The following is a 15,532-nucleotide window of genomic DNA, read 5'->3' as shown; positions in this document are numbered from 1 at the left end:
GACCGGCTTACGGGAGGATCCGAGCTGATTCGGTGATTACGAGATATTCGAAGTATTGGGTCGTTTTCCGGCTTTCCGCATCGAAACGTCTATGTGTCCGTATCTGCGCATACCGACCGGTGATCTGGTAAGCCTCCATTCACTATTGATTTACAGAGATGAAGGGTCCACGTGGTCAAGCACTATTTTTGTTTGAACAAACAAGATCCACTACACTTTTGTTGTACATTCACATGGGATATCTTCTACACTGTGTTGCACTATTGTACATCTTTTGACATTTTGATTTTTGGTTTTTGGTTTTCAAATTTATTGGACATCTGAGTCACAGACAAATGTTTTTTATTCGATGATTGATTTTTTAAAGCATTTTTCACTAAATGATTTTCACATTATTTAGATTCACAATATTTAGATCCCCATTATTTAAGTTTTTTACTAAAATTTATAAATTTTCTTAATAAGTCACATTTATATTCAGAGGCGCTGCACTTTTATTTTTTCTGTTTCGTTGTGCCCAGTATCCTGGTTATAGTGTTCAGCTGCTGATTTTTAATTACATTTTTTTACTAAGCGCAGATTTTCTACTTCTTTCTAGGGCAGTGGACAGTGTCAGTAGAGCAGAGGACGGTGTCAGTAGAGCAGTAAATGGTGTCAGTAGGGCAGTGGACAGTGTCAGTAGGGCAGTGGACGGTGTCAGTAGGGCAGTGGACGGTGTCAGTAGAGCAGTGGACGGTGTCAGTAGAGCAGTAAATGGTGTCAGTAGGGCAGTGGACAGTGTCAGTAGAGCAGTGGACGGTGTCAGTAGAGCAGTGGACGGTGTCAGTAGGTAAGAGGACGGTGTCAGTAGAGCAGATGACGGTGTCAGTAGGCCAGTGGACAGTGCCAGTAGAGCAGTAAATAGTGTCAGTAGGGCAGTGGACAGTGTCAGTAGAACAGTGGACAGTGTCAGTAGAACAGTAAATGGTGTCAGTAGGGCAGTGGACAGTGTCAGTAAGGCAGTAAATGGTGTCAGTAGGGCAGTAAATGGTGTCAGTAGAGCAGTGGACAGTGCCAGTAGAGCAGTGAATGGTGTCAGTAGGGCAGTGGACAGTGTCAGTAGAGCAGAGGATGGTGTCAGTAGGGCAGAGGACAGTGTCAGTAGGGCAGAGAATGGTGTCAGTAGGGCAGAGGACGGTGTCAGTAGGGCAGAGGACGGTGTCAGTAGAGCAGTAAACGTTGTCAGTAGGGCAGTAAACGGTGTCAGTAGGGCAGAAAGCGGTGTCAGTAGGGCAGAAAACGGTGTCAGTAGACCAGAGGATGGTGTCAGTAGGACAGTGGATGGTGTCAGCAGGGCAGAGGACGGTGTCAGCAGGGCAGAGGACGTTGTCACCTGGTGAGAACTGTATATATGGATGCTGTCTGGGGAGTGGAGAACAGTATATATGGGGGGACTGTATATATGGATAGTGTATGGAGGAGGGTGTATGTATAGTGTATGGTGGGGGGAGGGGTGTGTGTAAATGGTGTCAGTAGAGCATTGGACGGTGTCAGTAGAGCAGTAAACAGTGTCAGTAGGGCAGTAAATGGTGTCAGTAGGGCAGTAAATGGTGTCAGTAGGGCAGTAAATGGTGTCAGTAGGGCAGTGGACGGTGTCAGTAGGGCAGTGGACGGTGTCAGTAGGGCAGTGGACGGTGTCAGTAGGGCAATGGACGGTGTCAGTAGGGCAGAGGACGGTGTCAGTAGGGCAGTGGACGGTGTCAGTAGGGCAGAGGACGGTGTTAGTAGGGCAGAGGACGGTGTAGGGCAGAGGACGGTGTCAGTAGGGCAGTGGACGGTGTCAGTAGGGCAGAGGACGCTGTCAGTAGGGAAGAGGACGGTGTCAGTAGAACAGTGGACAGTGTCAGTAGAACAGTAAATGGTGTCAGTGGGGCAGTGGACAGTGTCAGTAAGGCAGTAAATGGTGTCAGTAGGGCAGTAAATGGTGTCAGTAGAGCAGTGGACAGTGCCAGTAGAGCAGTAAATGGTGTCAGTAGGGCAGTGGACAGTGTCAGTAGAGCAGAGGACGGTGTCAGTAGGGCACAGGACGGTGTCAGTAGAGCAGTAAACGGAGTCAGTAGGGCAGGAAACGGTGTCAGTAGGGCAGAAAGCGGTGTCAGTAGGGCAGAAAACAGTGTCAGTAGACCAGAGGATGGTGTCAGTAGGACAGTGGACGGTGTCAGTACGGCAGAGGACGGTGTCAGTACGGCAGAGGACGGTGTCACCTGGTGAGAACTGTATATATGGATGCTGTCTGGGGAGTGGAGAACAGTATATATGGGGGGACTGTATATATGGATAGTGTATGGAGGAGGGTGTATGTATAGTGTATGGTGGGGGGAGGGGTGTGTGTAAATGGTGTCAGTAGAGCAGTGGACGGTGTCAGTAGAGCAGTAAACAGTGTCAGTAGGGCAGTAAATGGTGTCAGTAGGGCAGTAAATGGTGTCAGTAGAGCAGTAAAGGTTATCAGTAGGGCAGTGGACGGTGTCAGTAGGGCAGTGGACGGTGTCAGTAGGGCAGTGGAAGCTGTCAGTAGGGCAGAGGACGGTGTCAGTAGGGCAGAGGATGGTGTCAGTAGGGCAGTGGACGGTGTCAGTAGGGCAGAGGACGCTGTCAGTAGGGCAGAGGACGGTGTTAGTAGGGCAGAGGACGGTGTAGGGCAGTGGACGGTGTCTGTAGGGCACTGGACGGTGTCAGTAGGGCAGTGGACGGTGTCAGTAGGGCAGAGGACGCTGTCAGTAGGGCAGAGGACGCTGTCAGTAGGGCAGAGGACGGTGTCAGTAGGGCAGTGGGCGGTGTCAGTAGGGCAGTGGACGGTGTCAGTAGGACAGAGGACAGTGTCAGTAGGGCAGTGGACGGTGTCAGTTGGGCAGTGAACGGTATCAGTAGGGCAGAGGACGGTGCTAGTAGGGCAGAGGACGGTGTCAGTAGGGCAGAGGACAGTGTCAGTAGAGCAGTGGACGGTGTCAGTAGGGCAGTGGATGGTGTCAGTAGAGCAGTGGATGGTGTCAGTAGAGCAGTGGATGTTGTCAGTAGAGCAGTGGACGGTGTCAGTAGGGCAGTGGACGGTGTCAGTAGGGCAGAGGACGTTGTCAGTAGGTCAGAAAATGGTGTCAGTAGGGCAGAAAATGTTGTCAGTAGGGCAGAGGACGGTGTCAGTAGGGCAGAGGACGGTGTCAGGGTGTCAGTAGAGCAGAGGATGGTGTCAGTAGAGCAGTAAATGGTGTCAGTAGGGTAGAAAATGGTGACAGTAGGGCAGAAAATGGTGTCAGTAGACCAGAGGACCGTGTCAGTAGGGCAGAGGACCGTGTCAGTAGAGCAGAGGACGGTGGCAGTAGGGTAGTGGACGGTGTCAGTAGAGCAGAGGACGGTGTCAGTAGGGCAGTAAATGGTGTCAGTAGAGCAGAGGACGGTGTCCGTAGGGCAGAGGACGTGTCAGTAGAGCAGAGGACGGTGTCAGTAGGGCAGTGGACGGTGTCAGTAGGGCAGAGGATGGTGTCAGTAGGGCAGAGGACGGTGTCAGTAGGGCAGTGGACGGTGTCAGTGGGGCAGAGGATGGTGTCAGTGGGGCAGAGGACGGTGTCAGTAGGGCAGTGGACGGTGTCAGTAGACCAGAGGACAGTGTCAGTAGGGCAGAGGACGGTGTCAGTAGAGCAGAGGACGGTGGCAGTAGGGCAGTGGACGGTATCAGTAGAGCAGAGGATGGTGGCAGTAGGGCAGTAAATGGTGTCAGTAGAGCAGAGGACGGTGTCCGTAGGGCAGAGGACGTGTCAGTAGAGCAGAGGACAGTGTCAGTAGGGCAGAGGACGGTGTCAGTAGGTCAGTGGACGGTGTCAGTAGGGCAGTGGACGGTGTCAGTAGGGCAGAGGACGGTGTCAGTAGGGCAGAGGACGGTGTCAGTAGAGCAGTAAATGGTGTCAGTAGGGCAGAGGACGGTGTCAGTAGGGCAGAGGACGGTGTCAGTAGGGCAGTAAATGGTGTCAGTAGGGCAGAGGACGGTGTCAGTAGGGCAGTGGACGGTGTCAGTAGGGCAGAGGACGGTGTCAGTAGGGCAGTGGACGGTGTCAGTAGGGCAGTGGACGGTGTCAGTAGGGCAGAGGACGGTGTCAGTAGGGCAGAGGATGGTGTAAGTAGGGCAGTGGACGGTGTCAGTAGGGCAGAGGACGGTGTCAGTAGGGCATAGGACGGTGTCAGTAGGGCAGAGGACGGTGTCAGTAGGGCAGAGGACGGTGTCAGTAGAGCAGTAAATGGTGTCGGTGGGGCATAGGATGGTGTCATTAGAGCAGTAAATGGTGTCAGTAGGGCAGAGGACGGTGTCAGTAGGGCAGTAAATGGTGTCAGTAGGGCAGAGGACGGTGTCAGTAGGGCAGTGGACGGTGTCAGTAGGTCAGTGGACGGTGTCAGTAGGGCAGTGGATGGTGTCAGTAGGGCAGAGGACGGTGTCAGTAGGGCAGAGGACGGTGTCAGTAGAGCAGTAAATGGTGTCAGTAGGGCAGAGGACGGTGTCAGTAGGGCAGAGGACGGTGTCAGTAGGGCAGTAAATGGTGTCAGTAGAGCAGTGGACGGTGTCAGTAGGGCAGTGGACGGTGTCAGTAGGGCAGAGGAAGGTGTCAGTAGGGCAGAGGAAGGTGTCAGTAGGGCAGTGGACGGTGTCAGTAGGGCAGAGGACGGTGTCAGTAGGGCAGTAAATGGTGTCAGTAGGGCAGAGGACGGTGTCAGTAGGGCAGTCAATGGTGTCAGGGCAGTCAATGGTGTTAGTAGGGCAGAGGACGGTGTCAGTAGAGCAGTAAATGGTGTCGGTGGGGCATAGGATGGTGTCATTAGAGCAGTAAATGGTGTCAGTAGGGCAGAGGACGGTGTCAGTAGGGCAGTAAATGGTGTCAGTAGGGCAGAGGACGGTGTCAGTAGGGCAGAGGACGGTGTCAGTAGGGCAGTGGACGGTGTCAGTAGGGCAGAGGACGGTGTCAGTAGGGCAGTGGACGGTGTCAGTAGGGCAGTGGACGGTGTCAGTAGGGCAGTGGACGGTGTCAGTAGGGCATAGGACGGTGTCAGTAGGGCATAGGACGGTGTCAGTAGGGCATAGGACGGTGTCAGTAGGGCAGTGGACGGTGTCAGTAGGGCAGAGGGGTGTGTGTATAGTGCAGGCATCACTAAATGGCGGACCGCAGTCCGGTTCCGGCCCCAGCAGCCATATTTCCGGACCGCAGCCTCACCAAATAGTGTGTCCTCTCCCCGCCGCCGACTCGCCTGCCTGCCTTGTGCTCCTATGTTCACAGCATGGCAGGTGCAGCGTGCACGGTCTGTCCCTTCAGTATCGGATCGCTGCCCTGCCCCCTCCTCACACTGCCTGTCTTATACACAAAAGATGAGAAGCGCAGCGGCTCTGCAAAGTGTTTGGCACTTTTTAAGTTAAGAAGCAGGTGATTGGTTGCTACGCAGCGGGGAGGTCTCAGCAATCAATCACTCACCTATAATGTGAAAAGTCCCACCCATTGTCCATGGCTGCCGTGCTTTCTGTTTTGTGTTATTAAGGTAGGGCTCTGTGGGGAGGGGAGAGTGCTGTGCAGGACAGGAGTCTGCTATCGATCGGATGGGGGTCTGTGATGGGGTGTCAGTCTCTAATGGGGTGTCAGTATTTGATATGGGGGCCAGTCTGTGATGGGGCCAGTCTGTGATGGGGTCAGTCTGTGATGGGGGCCAGTCTGTGATGGGGGTCAGTCTGTGATTGGGGTCAGTCTGTGATTGGGGTCAGTCTGTGACGGGGGTCAGTCTTTGATATGGGGGTCAGTCTGTGATGGGGGTCAGTCTGTGATGGGGGGTCAGTCTGTGATGGGGGGTCAGTCTGTGATGGGGGTCAGTCTGTGACGGGGGTCAGTCTTTGATATGGGGGTCAGTCTGTGATGGGGGTCAGTCTGTGATGGGGGGTCAGTCTGTGATGGGGGGTCAGTCTGTGATGGGGGGGTCAGTCTGTGACGGGGGTCAGTCTGTGACGGGGGTCAGTCTTTGATATGGGGGTCAGTCTGTGATGGGGGTCAGTCTGTGATGGGGGGTCAGTCTGTGATGGGGGGTCAGTCTGTGATGGGGGTCAGTCTGTGACGGGGGTCAGTCTTTGATATGGGGGTCAGTCTGTGATGGGGGTCAGTCTGTGATGGGGGTCAGTCTGTGATGGGGGGTCAGTCTGTGATGGGGGTCAGTCTGTGATGGGGCCAGTCTGTGATGGGGGTCAGTCTTTGATATGGGGTTCAGTCTGTGATGGGGGTCAGTCTGTGATGGGGGGTCAGTCTGTGATGGGGGGCCAGTCTGTGATGGGGGGCCAGTCTGTGATGGGGGCCTAGTCTGTGACGGGGGTCAGTCTTTGATATGGGGGTGAGTCTGTGATTGGGGTCAGTCTGTAATGAGGTCAGTCTGTGACGGGGGTCAGTCTGTGATATGGGGGTCAGTCTGTTACGGGGGTCAGTCTGTGATGCGGGGGTCAGTCTGTGATGGGGGGCCAGTCTGTGATGGGGGGGTCAGTCTGTGATGGGGGGGTCAGTCTGTGATGGGGGGCCAGTCTGTGATGGGGGTCAGTCTGTTACGGGGGCCAGTCTGTTACGGGGGCCAGTCTGTAATGAGGCCAGTCTGTGATGGGGGGCCAGTCTGTGATGGGGGTCAGTCTGTTATGGGGGCCAGTCTGTAATGAGGCCAGTCTGTGATGGGGGCCAGTCTGTAAAGGCGGGTGAGCCGATGAATGATGGGATAAGTCTGTGATGAGGGTCAGTTTTTTTATGGGGGGTTTGTGAATAAGGAGCCTGTGATGTGGAGGATATCATGTGGATTCATAGCACCAATATGACACTCGGACCCCCGCTAGAAGAACATTTTTGTGACCGGACCCCCGTGAAGTTTAATTCACTACCCCTGGTATAGTGTATGGTGGGGGAGTCTGCAGCACATCTACCCAGAGGCACTAGGAAAGGCCTGCTGAATGCGGATTATAAATGACGTATTTTTGGTGACTGAGCACCTTCTCCTCATCTTCTCACTGGGGGCCAGTCTGTGATGGGGGTCAGTCTGTTATGGGGGCCAGTCTGTAATGAGGCCAGTCTGTGATGGGGGGCCAGTCTGTGATGGAGGTCAGTCTGTAGTGAGGTCAGTCTGTGATGGGGGCCAGTCTGTGATGGGGGTCAGTCTGTAATGAGGTCAGTCTGTGATGGGGGGCCAGTCTGTGATGGGGGGCCAGTCTGTGATGGGGGTCAGTCTGTGATGCGGGGGTCAGTCTGTGATGCGGGGGTCAGTCTGTGATGGGGGGCCAGTCTGTGATGGGGGGCCAGTCTGTGATGGGGGTCTGTCTGTGATGGGGGGCCTGTCTGTAAAGGCGGGTCAGCCGATGAATGATGGGATAAGTCTGTGATGGGGGGCCAGTCTGTGATGGGGGCCAGTCTGTGATGGGGTCAGTCTGTGATGGGGGGTCAGTCTGTAATGAGGGGCCAGTCTGTGATGGGGGTCAGTCTGTAATGAGGTCAGTCTGTAATGAGGGGCCAGTCTGTGATGGGGGGCCAGTCTGTGATGGGGGTCAGTCTGTAATGGGCGTCAGTCTGTGACGGGGGTCAGTCTGTGATACGGGGGTCAGTCTGTGATACGGGGGCCAGTCTGTGACGGGGGGCCAGTCTGTTACTGGGGGGCCAGTCTGTTACTGGGGGGCCAGTCTGTGATGGGGGGCCTGTCTGTAAAGGCGGGTCAGCCGATGAATGATGGGATAAGTCTGTGATGAGGGTCAGTTTTTTTATGGGGGGGTTTGTGAATAAGGAGCCTGTGATGTGGAGGATATCATGTGGATTCATAGCACCAATATGACACTCGGACCCCCGCTAGAAGAAAATTTTTGTGACCGGACCCCCGTGAAGTTTAATTCACTACCCCGGTATAGTGTATGGTGGGGGAGTCTGCAGCACATCTACCCAGAGGCACTAGGAAAGGCCTGCTGAATGCGGATTATAAATGACGTATTTTTGGTGACTGAGCACCTTCTCCTCATCTTCTCACCACACATCACACTATAATATAGAGACATAGACCCCTCCTCCTCTGTACCTGGGCGAAGTTATTATGGAGAATTTCCATTCAAATCCTGGCCAACGCGATAGTTCCCCAAAATGGTCTCCTCCTACTACGCATTTGTCAGATTCTCGGGCGACGCATGCGTAGTAGAGCCCTGAAAAACTGGCCTCGTACGCAGTAGCGTTGCGAAAAACGGCTAGTGCGCATGCGTCGGATTTCCGGGCGACGCATGCGCAGTAGAGTCCTATCACAGCGTCCCCATCACATAGCGGCCGTTCAAAACTGCGCATGCGCAGTACGCATTACAACACATCACATACCACTCTCCGGAAATTGCCGAAAATAAACAGCTGATCATTCACGCATGCGCACTTCTCATTAAATCGCCTCACAACCACCCGCACGTTCACGAGGCTCGTACAATCTACAAAAGGGGCATGGTTTTGGGCGGTTATGCACGCTCCATTATGTAATGCACAGTGTGTAGGGCGGTGAAGAGGGCGGATACTACATGCTTTCTAACACTTCTAAGGGCCAGTGTGTGGGACGGTGAGAAACAAACGTGATGCATGCGCACTTCGCAACGGACACTTTCTGATAGCCTATGTGGGACGGTGGCAAACAAACGTGACGCATGCGCACTTCGTAACGGACACTTTCTGATAGCCATGCAGTGTGGTAGGTGATAAGGGCACATGACGCATTCGCAGTTCCAAACGGACACTTTCTGATAGCCATGCAGTGTGGGCGGTGATGAGGATGGGACTTCCTATTGTCTGTCTTTCTGTGGTGCGGTGAGAATCAAGAAAAACAAACGAATGCGGCGCATGCGTAATTCACACCGGACACTTTTCAATAGCCATAGTTTTTGACAAAAAAATAATAATAACGGCAGGGCCAGTGTGTGGGGCGGTTATAAGGGGGATGCTTCTATGTTCTTATAACAACCTGTCACTACACAACAATGCCTCCTGCTATTGAGTCATAATCCTATATTTTATGTTTTTAACATATTTCACATTTGTTCTAAATTATTATTGATTTTGTTATATATTCCCCTATGTGTGCCTATATAACAATGCGTCCTGCTATTTAATCCTAATCTTTCTTTTTTTTCTTTTTAATATTTGTTATTTATTCCCAATCTTTCATTTTTTTATATATTACCCTATATGTGCCTACCGTATTTATCGGCGTATAACACACACTTTTTTCCCCTTAAAATAGGGGGAAAATCATGGGTGCGTGTTATACGCCGATCCCCCCCGCCGACTGTGGAGCGCCGCCAACATTTACCGAGCTGAGCCCAGTGTACTGTGTACTCGGCTCCGCTCTCAGTCACGCCCAGTCCCGCCTCCTAGCCTTTACGTCCCACCATTGGCCCGGTGTTGTGTCCATCACAGGAGCCAGGACAAGGGACGGGGCGTTACTGCGAGCAGAGCCGAGTAGACGAGTACCCTCGGCTCGGCTCGGTCTATGTCGGCGGCGGGAGGAGCCGAAGATCTCGATGGCGGCGGCGGGAGGAGCCGAAGATGGCGGCGGCCGGGGCGGTAAATTTAAAACTAACCATACTGCAATTTTGTGTAGGGCTGCAGGGGGACAGTGTAGGGCTGCAGGGGGACAGTGTAGGGCTGCAGGGGGACAGTGTAGGGCTGCAGGGGGACAGTGGAAGGCTGCAGGGGGACAGTGGAAGGCTGCAGGGGGACAGTGGAAGGCTACATTGAAAGGCATTTAAAATGTAAGGTTTTTTCCTTAAACTTGGGGTGCGTGTTATACGCCCATAAATACGGTATATAAAAATGCGTCCTGCTATTTATTCATTATATTATCTATATACACACACACACACTACTGAAAACACATATCATTATCTGTAAACATACGTCACCTCATTACTAGGGGTGCAACGGATCAAAAAACTCATGGATGGGATCGTTCCTCGGATCGGAGTCACATATCGGATACATTTTCAGATCAGCAAATAATAATTGAATTTGCAAAAACCTGTGCAAATTCCACCAAAATATAGTCCCCACTGTAATAGCCACGTCATCTCCCCCACTGTAATATTGGCTGAAAATGGATGGGTATGGCTGTGTATTGCCTAGTATGGCTGGGTATTACCCAGTATTGCAGGGTATGGCAGGGTATTGGCTGAGTATGAAGGGATGTCTGTGAGACTGCAATTGTCACAGAGCAGCGCTGTGGGCACTACAGATGCATCTCACAGCACTGCTGCCATCCGATTTCTACCCTCCTCTGTACAGAGAGGAGAGAGAGGAACCAACGTCATCATGACGCTAGTTTTTTTTTTAACAGGTGTTCGCTCCGTCATTTGATGGAGCAATCACATTCTAAATGCCGACAGGTGCACTAAGATGCCCGGCCCGCTCCAGAACTAGGCCGAAGCTGCAGCCTTTCCTAAGGCCAAGACCGCATAGCGCTCCAAAGAATCACGGTGTGTGTGTGTGCCGATCCAAACGTGGTGACCCGTTTGGATCATGGATCAGTGCCGATCCGTTGCACCCTACTCATTACTCAGGTTCACACATGTAGGCTTGGCCTCAAACTTTTGAACCAGGCCTCCAGGCCTATTTACCACCAGTGCATCACTCAATCCATAACCTACCATGCCATGCCCCTAAACATGCCCTAAAAAAACACATGAAACATCCCGGAAATGTCTTATGCACAAGAAATTTACAATCATATTGTGACGGGAGGGCACACGGAACCCAGAAGTCCTTGTCTAAGTCACCCTGTGCCATCCTGGTACTGATTACCTCCGGAGATGTACTGTCTGGTGGTGAAGGAAGCCTATACTCTATTGCCGCGTACAGACGAGAGGGATTAAGTCTGACAGAGTTCCGCCGGAGTTCCCGACAGAGTTCTGGCGGACTTTTCGACCGAGCGGACTTGGCCACACACAATCACTCCAAACTCCGACGGAGTCGAACGTGATGACGTACGACTGGATTCGACACAGGAAGTTCATAGACAGTAGCCAATAGCTGCCCTAGCGTCAGTTTTAGTCCGTCGGAGTAGCACACACACGATCGAATTTTTCGAAGGGACCGGGTCCGGCGGAGTTCCGACGGGAAAATTTGAAGCATGCTTCATTTCTAAAGTCCGTCAGACTTTAGTGAAGCTAAAGTCCGTTGCAGCCCACACATGATCGAATAGTCTGACGGACTCAGTCCGTCAGACTTTGGATGTCGAAAAGTCCTCTCGTGTGTACGGGGCTTTAGAAGGATCTAGCTGGAGGAATATCTTCAATCCAATGGACTGTTGCACTTATTTTTCTTTCTTTTGAGAGCACTTTATTGGGCACGTTTGCTTATTTTTTATTGATGTTTGCACGTTTCTCTCTTTAACCACTTGCTTACTGGGCACTTAAACACCCTTCCTGACCAGACCAATTTTCAGCTTTTGGTGCTCTCACACTTTGAATGACAATTACTCAGTCATGCAACACTGTACCCAAATGAATTTTGTGTCCTTTTTTTCCCACAAATAGAGCTTTCTTTTGGTGGTATTTGATCACCTCTGGGGTTTTTATTTTTTGCGCTATAAATGAAAAAAGACCGAAAATTTTGAAAAAAAACGCATATTTCTTTGTTTCTGTGATAAAATTTTGCAAATTATAATTTTTTTTCATAAATTTTGGCCACAATTTATACTGCTACATATCTTTGGTAAAAATAACCCAAATTAGTGGATATTATTTGGTCTTTGTGAAAGTTAGAGAGTCTACAAGCTGTGGTGCGAATCGCACAAAATTGATCACACCTGATGTACTGGTGGCCTATCTCATTTCTTGCGACCCGAACAAGTCAGGAAAGTACAAATACCCCCCAAATGACCCCTTTTTTGAAAGTAGACATTCCAAGGTATTTACTAAGATGCATGGTGAGGTTTTTGATGTCATCTTTTTCCCACAATTCTTTGCAAAATTAAGTTTTTTTTTTCTCACAAAATTTTCAATGTAATAGGTTATTTCTCTCACATGGCATGTGTATACCACAAATGACACCCCAAAATACGTTCTGCTACTCCTTCTGAGTATTACGATACTAAATGTGTGAGACTTTTACACAGCCTGACCACATACAGAGGCCCAATATTGAAATAGCACCATCAGGCGTTCTAGGAGCATAAATTACACATTTCATTTCTCAACCACCTATTACACTTTTGAAGGCCCTGGAGCACCAGGACAATGGAAATGCCCACAAAGTGACCCCACGTGGCGCTGACGACACGTGGCACTGACAGATGGCACTGGAGGCAGATGGCGCTGGAGGCAGATGGGGCTGACAGATGGGGCTGGCACTGGCAGATGGCGCTGGCAGATGGTGCTGGCTATTTGCTCTGGCTAATTGCTCTGGCAAATGGGGCTGGCAGATGGCACTGCGGCTGGCAGATGGCACTGGCAATGGCAGGTGGCACTGGCTGGCGGCACTGGGGCTGATGGATGGCGCTGGCAGGTGGCACTGGCAGGTGGCACTGGGGCTGGCGGCACTGGGGCTGATGGATGGCACTGGCAGGTGGCACTGGCAAGTGGCACTGACGGCACTGGTGTTGGCAGGTGGCACTGGCGGCACTGGGGCTGACGGATGGCACTGGCAGGTGGCACTGACGGCACTGGGGCTGACGGATGGCACTGGCAGGTGGCACTGGTGCTTGCAGGTGGCACTGGGGCTGACGGACGGCACTGGGGCTGACGGGCGGAATTGGGGCTGACGGGCGGCACGGGCTGATGGCACTGGGGCTGACGGCAGGCGCTGGCAGGTGGCACTGGCACTACTGGCAGATGGCACTGGGCTGACAGATGGCACTGGGCTGACAGATGGCACTGGCACTGGGGCTGACAGATGGCACTGGGGCTGACACAGGCACTGGGGCTGGCACTGGGGCTTGGGCTGGCACTGGGGCTGACAGATCGCTCTCCCTCCTCACACGCTGTCTCTGTGTGAGGAGGGAGAGACACGGCAATGGGAGATGATCTCATATGTTTACATATGAGATCATCTCCCATTGGCAGATGCGATCGCGCTGTGAACGGCCGCTTTGATTGGCCGTTCACGGCGATCTGTATTCGCCTGTCTCCGGGAGACACGGCAAATACAATACTTCCGCGATGCGCGCCCACGGCGGCGCGCATTGCGGAAGTAAACACCAGGCCGTCCAGGGACGGCCAGGCGAAGGAAGCCGCCCGCTCTAAGGCCGTCATTCGGCCATAGGGCGGGTGGGAAGCGGTTAAGCACTGTATGAGTTTATTTATTATATGAGTTATATTTATGTTTATATTATGCTTATATTTATTTATTTGACATTTCAATGAATTTGTCCATCTATTTTTTTTATTTGATATTTAATATTTATTCAATAATTTGAGTGAAATTATTTATACACTGTATACGTATTAATTTTGTATATGTATCACGATTGATTTTTTATTTGCTTCTTATTATTTTTCTTATTTTAGTAGTCGCATTGGATGGTGGTTGAATTTTGCTATAGTTTATCCTATGGGAGAGCGCGGTTGTCATTTTTATCTTACCGTGCTCTCTACCCCTGTTCTTATTGCCCCCCCCCAGTGCTCTCAAGTTTCCCCCCCAGCACTCTCTGCTCCCCACCCCTGTGATCTCCACCCCCCCTCGCTCTTTGCCCCCACCCATGTGTTTTCCAACTCCGCCAGTACTCTTTGCTCCCCCTTCTCTCCAACTCCCACCCAGTGCTCTCCACTTCCCCAGGATTAGAGGACAGACTGACTGAGGCTGGAAAAAGAGGACAGCTGAAGGTCCAGGTGGCCAGGGACCACTTCATCTCACAGCAAACAGATCCTCTGGAAGGAGCACCGTCCCCATCCAAAACGAGAACAGACCCTGCCAGCATCAATAAAACATCTCAATGCCAAGCTGCTGTTTCCAAAGCGAGCAAAGTCCTTTCTTGTATTAAGAGAGGTATGGACTCCAGAGAGAGAGAGATATCATTTTGCCCCTGTTCAAATCATTAGTAAGACCTCATCTGGAATATGCCGTTCAGTTTTGGGCACCAGTTCTCAAAAAGGATATCGGGGAACTGGAGAAAGTGCAGAGAAGGGCAACCAAACTGATAAGAGGCATGGAGGAGCTCAGCTATGAGGAAAGATTAGAGGAACTGAATTTATTCACTCTTGAGAAGAGGAGAATAAGGGGGATATGATCAACATGTGCAAATATATTAAGGGTCCATATAGTGAACTTGGTGTTGAGTTGTTCTCTGTACGGTCAACCCAGAGGACAAGGGGGCACTCTTTATGTCTAGAGGAAAAGAGATTTCATCTTCAAGTACGGAAAGGTTTCTTCACAGTTAGAGCTGTGAAAATGTTGAATAGACTCCTGCCAGAGGTGGTTCTGGCCAGCTCAGTAGATTGCTTTAAGAAAGGCCTGGATACTTTCCTGAATGTACATAATATAACCGGGTACTAACATAGGTAAAGTTGATCCAGGGAAAATCCGATTGCCTCTTGGTGGATCAGGAAGGAATTTTTTTCCCCTGCTGTAGCAAATTGGAGCATGCTCTGCTGGGGTTTATATTTCGCCTTCCCCTGGATCAATTGTGGGCATAAAATTGGGTATTTGGATTGTACGATTATTTTCTATTTTATTTATTTGTTTTTAAGGTTGAACTGGATGGACTTGTGTATTTTTTTCAACCTGACTAACTATGTAACTATGTAACCTTCCCACAGACAGGGACTGCAGACTGGGACATGGGGCACAGGAGGGGCTGCAATGATGGACACAGTGAGGCTGCATTCACGGCACAGTAAAGCTGCATTTGATGGACACAGTGAGGCTGCATTTGATGGACACAGTGAGGCTGCATTTGATGGACACAGTGAGGCTGCATTTGATGGACACAGTGAGGCTGCATTGGTGGGCACAGTGAGGCTGCATTTGATGGGCACTGGTGAGGCTGCATTGAGCTCTTGCATCAAGTCTGCAGTCTCTGACCATCTCCTGTAGCTTGTCTGCAGTCTCTGAGGGAGTCTGGAGAGGAGTCAAGAGTGGGAGCGCCACCGGGATGGGGGTCATGGGAGAAGTCAGACTTGTGTGGACTGTGGACAGGAGACTATAGGATAAAACCAGAGCCACAAAGCTGGAGCCGACTGACTGAGCCCTGCACAGTGCACCTGAGAGTGAAAGCACCGCCAGGCCAGTCGGGGGGGGAGGGGTCACTCATGTAAGGGGGGAGTGAATACGATAATGTAAGGGGCACTGATATAAAGGGTTTCCTCCTTATATTAGTAACCCACCCCCCTTACCTTAGAGTATTCTTTCTGCAGAAGGTGGTCCCCCCCACGTTCTGAGTTCCTGAGGTCCCCCTTGATGATTGATCACTTACCACTATTAACTGGTAAAATGTTTGGTTTTCCCTTTCATGAACAAGAAAATAATGACGTTATGCTGTTGGGCTGGTATAATAATGC

The sequence above is a fragment of the Lithobates pipiens genome, unplaced genomic scaffold (genome assembly GCF_037356315.1).
Source record: "Lithobates pipiens isolate NorthernLeopardFrog02 unplaced genomic scaffold, aLitPip1_a1.2 Scaffold_83, whole genome shotgun sequence".
Taxonomy (NCBI): domain Eukaryota; kingdom Metazoa; phylum Chordata; class Amphibia; order Anura; family Ranidae; genus Lithobates; species Lithobates pipiens.
Note: the sequence above shows the minus strand (reverse complement) of the source record.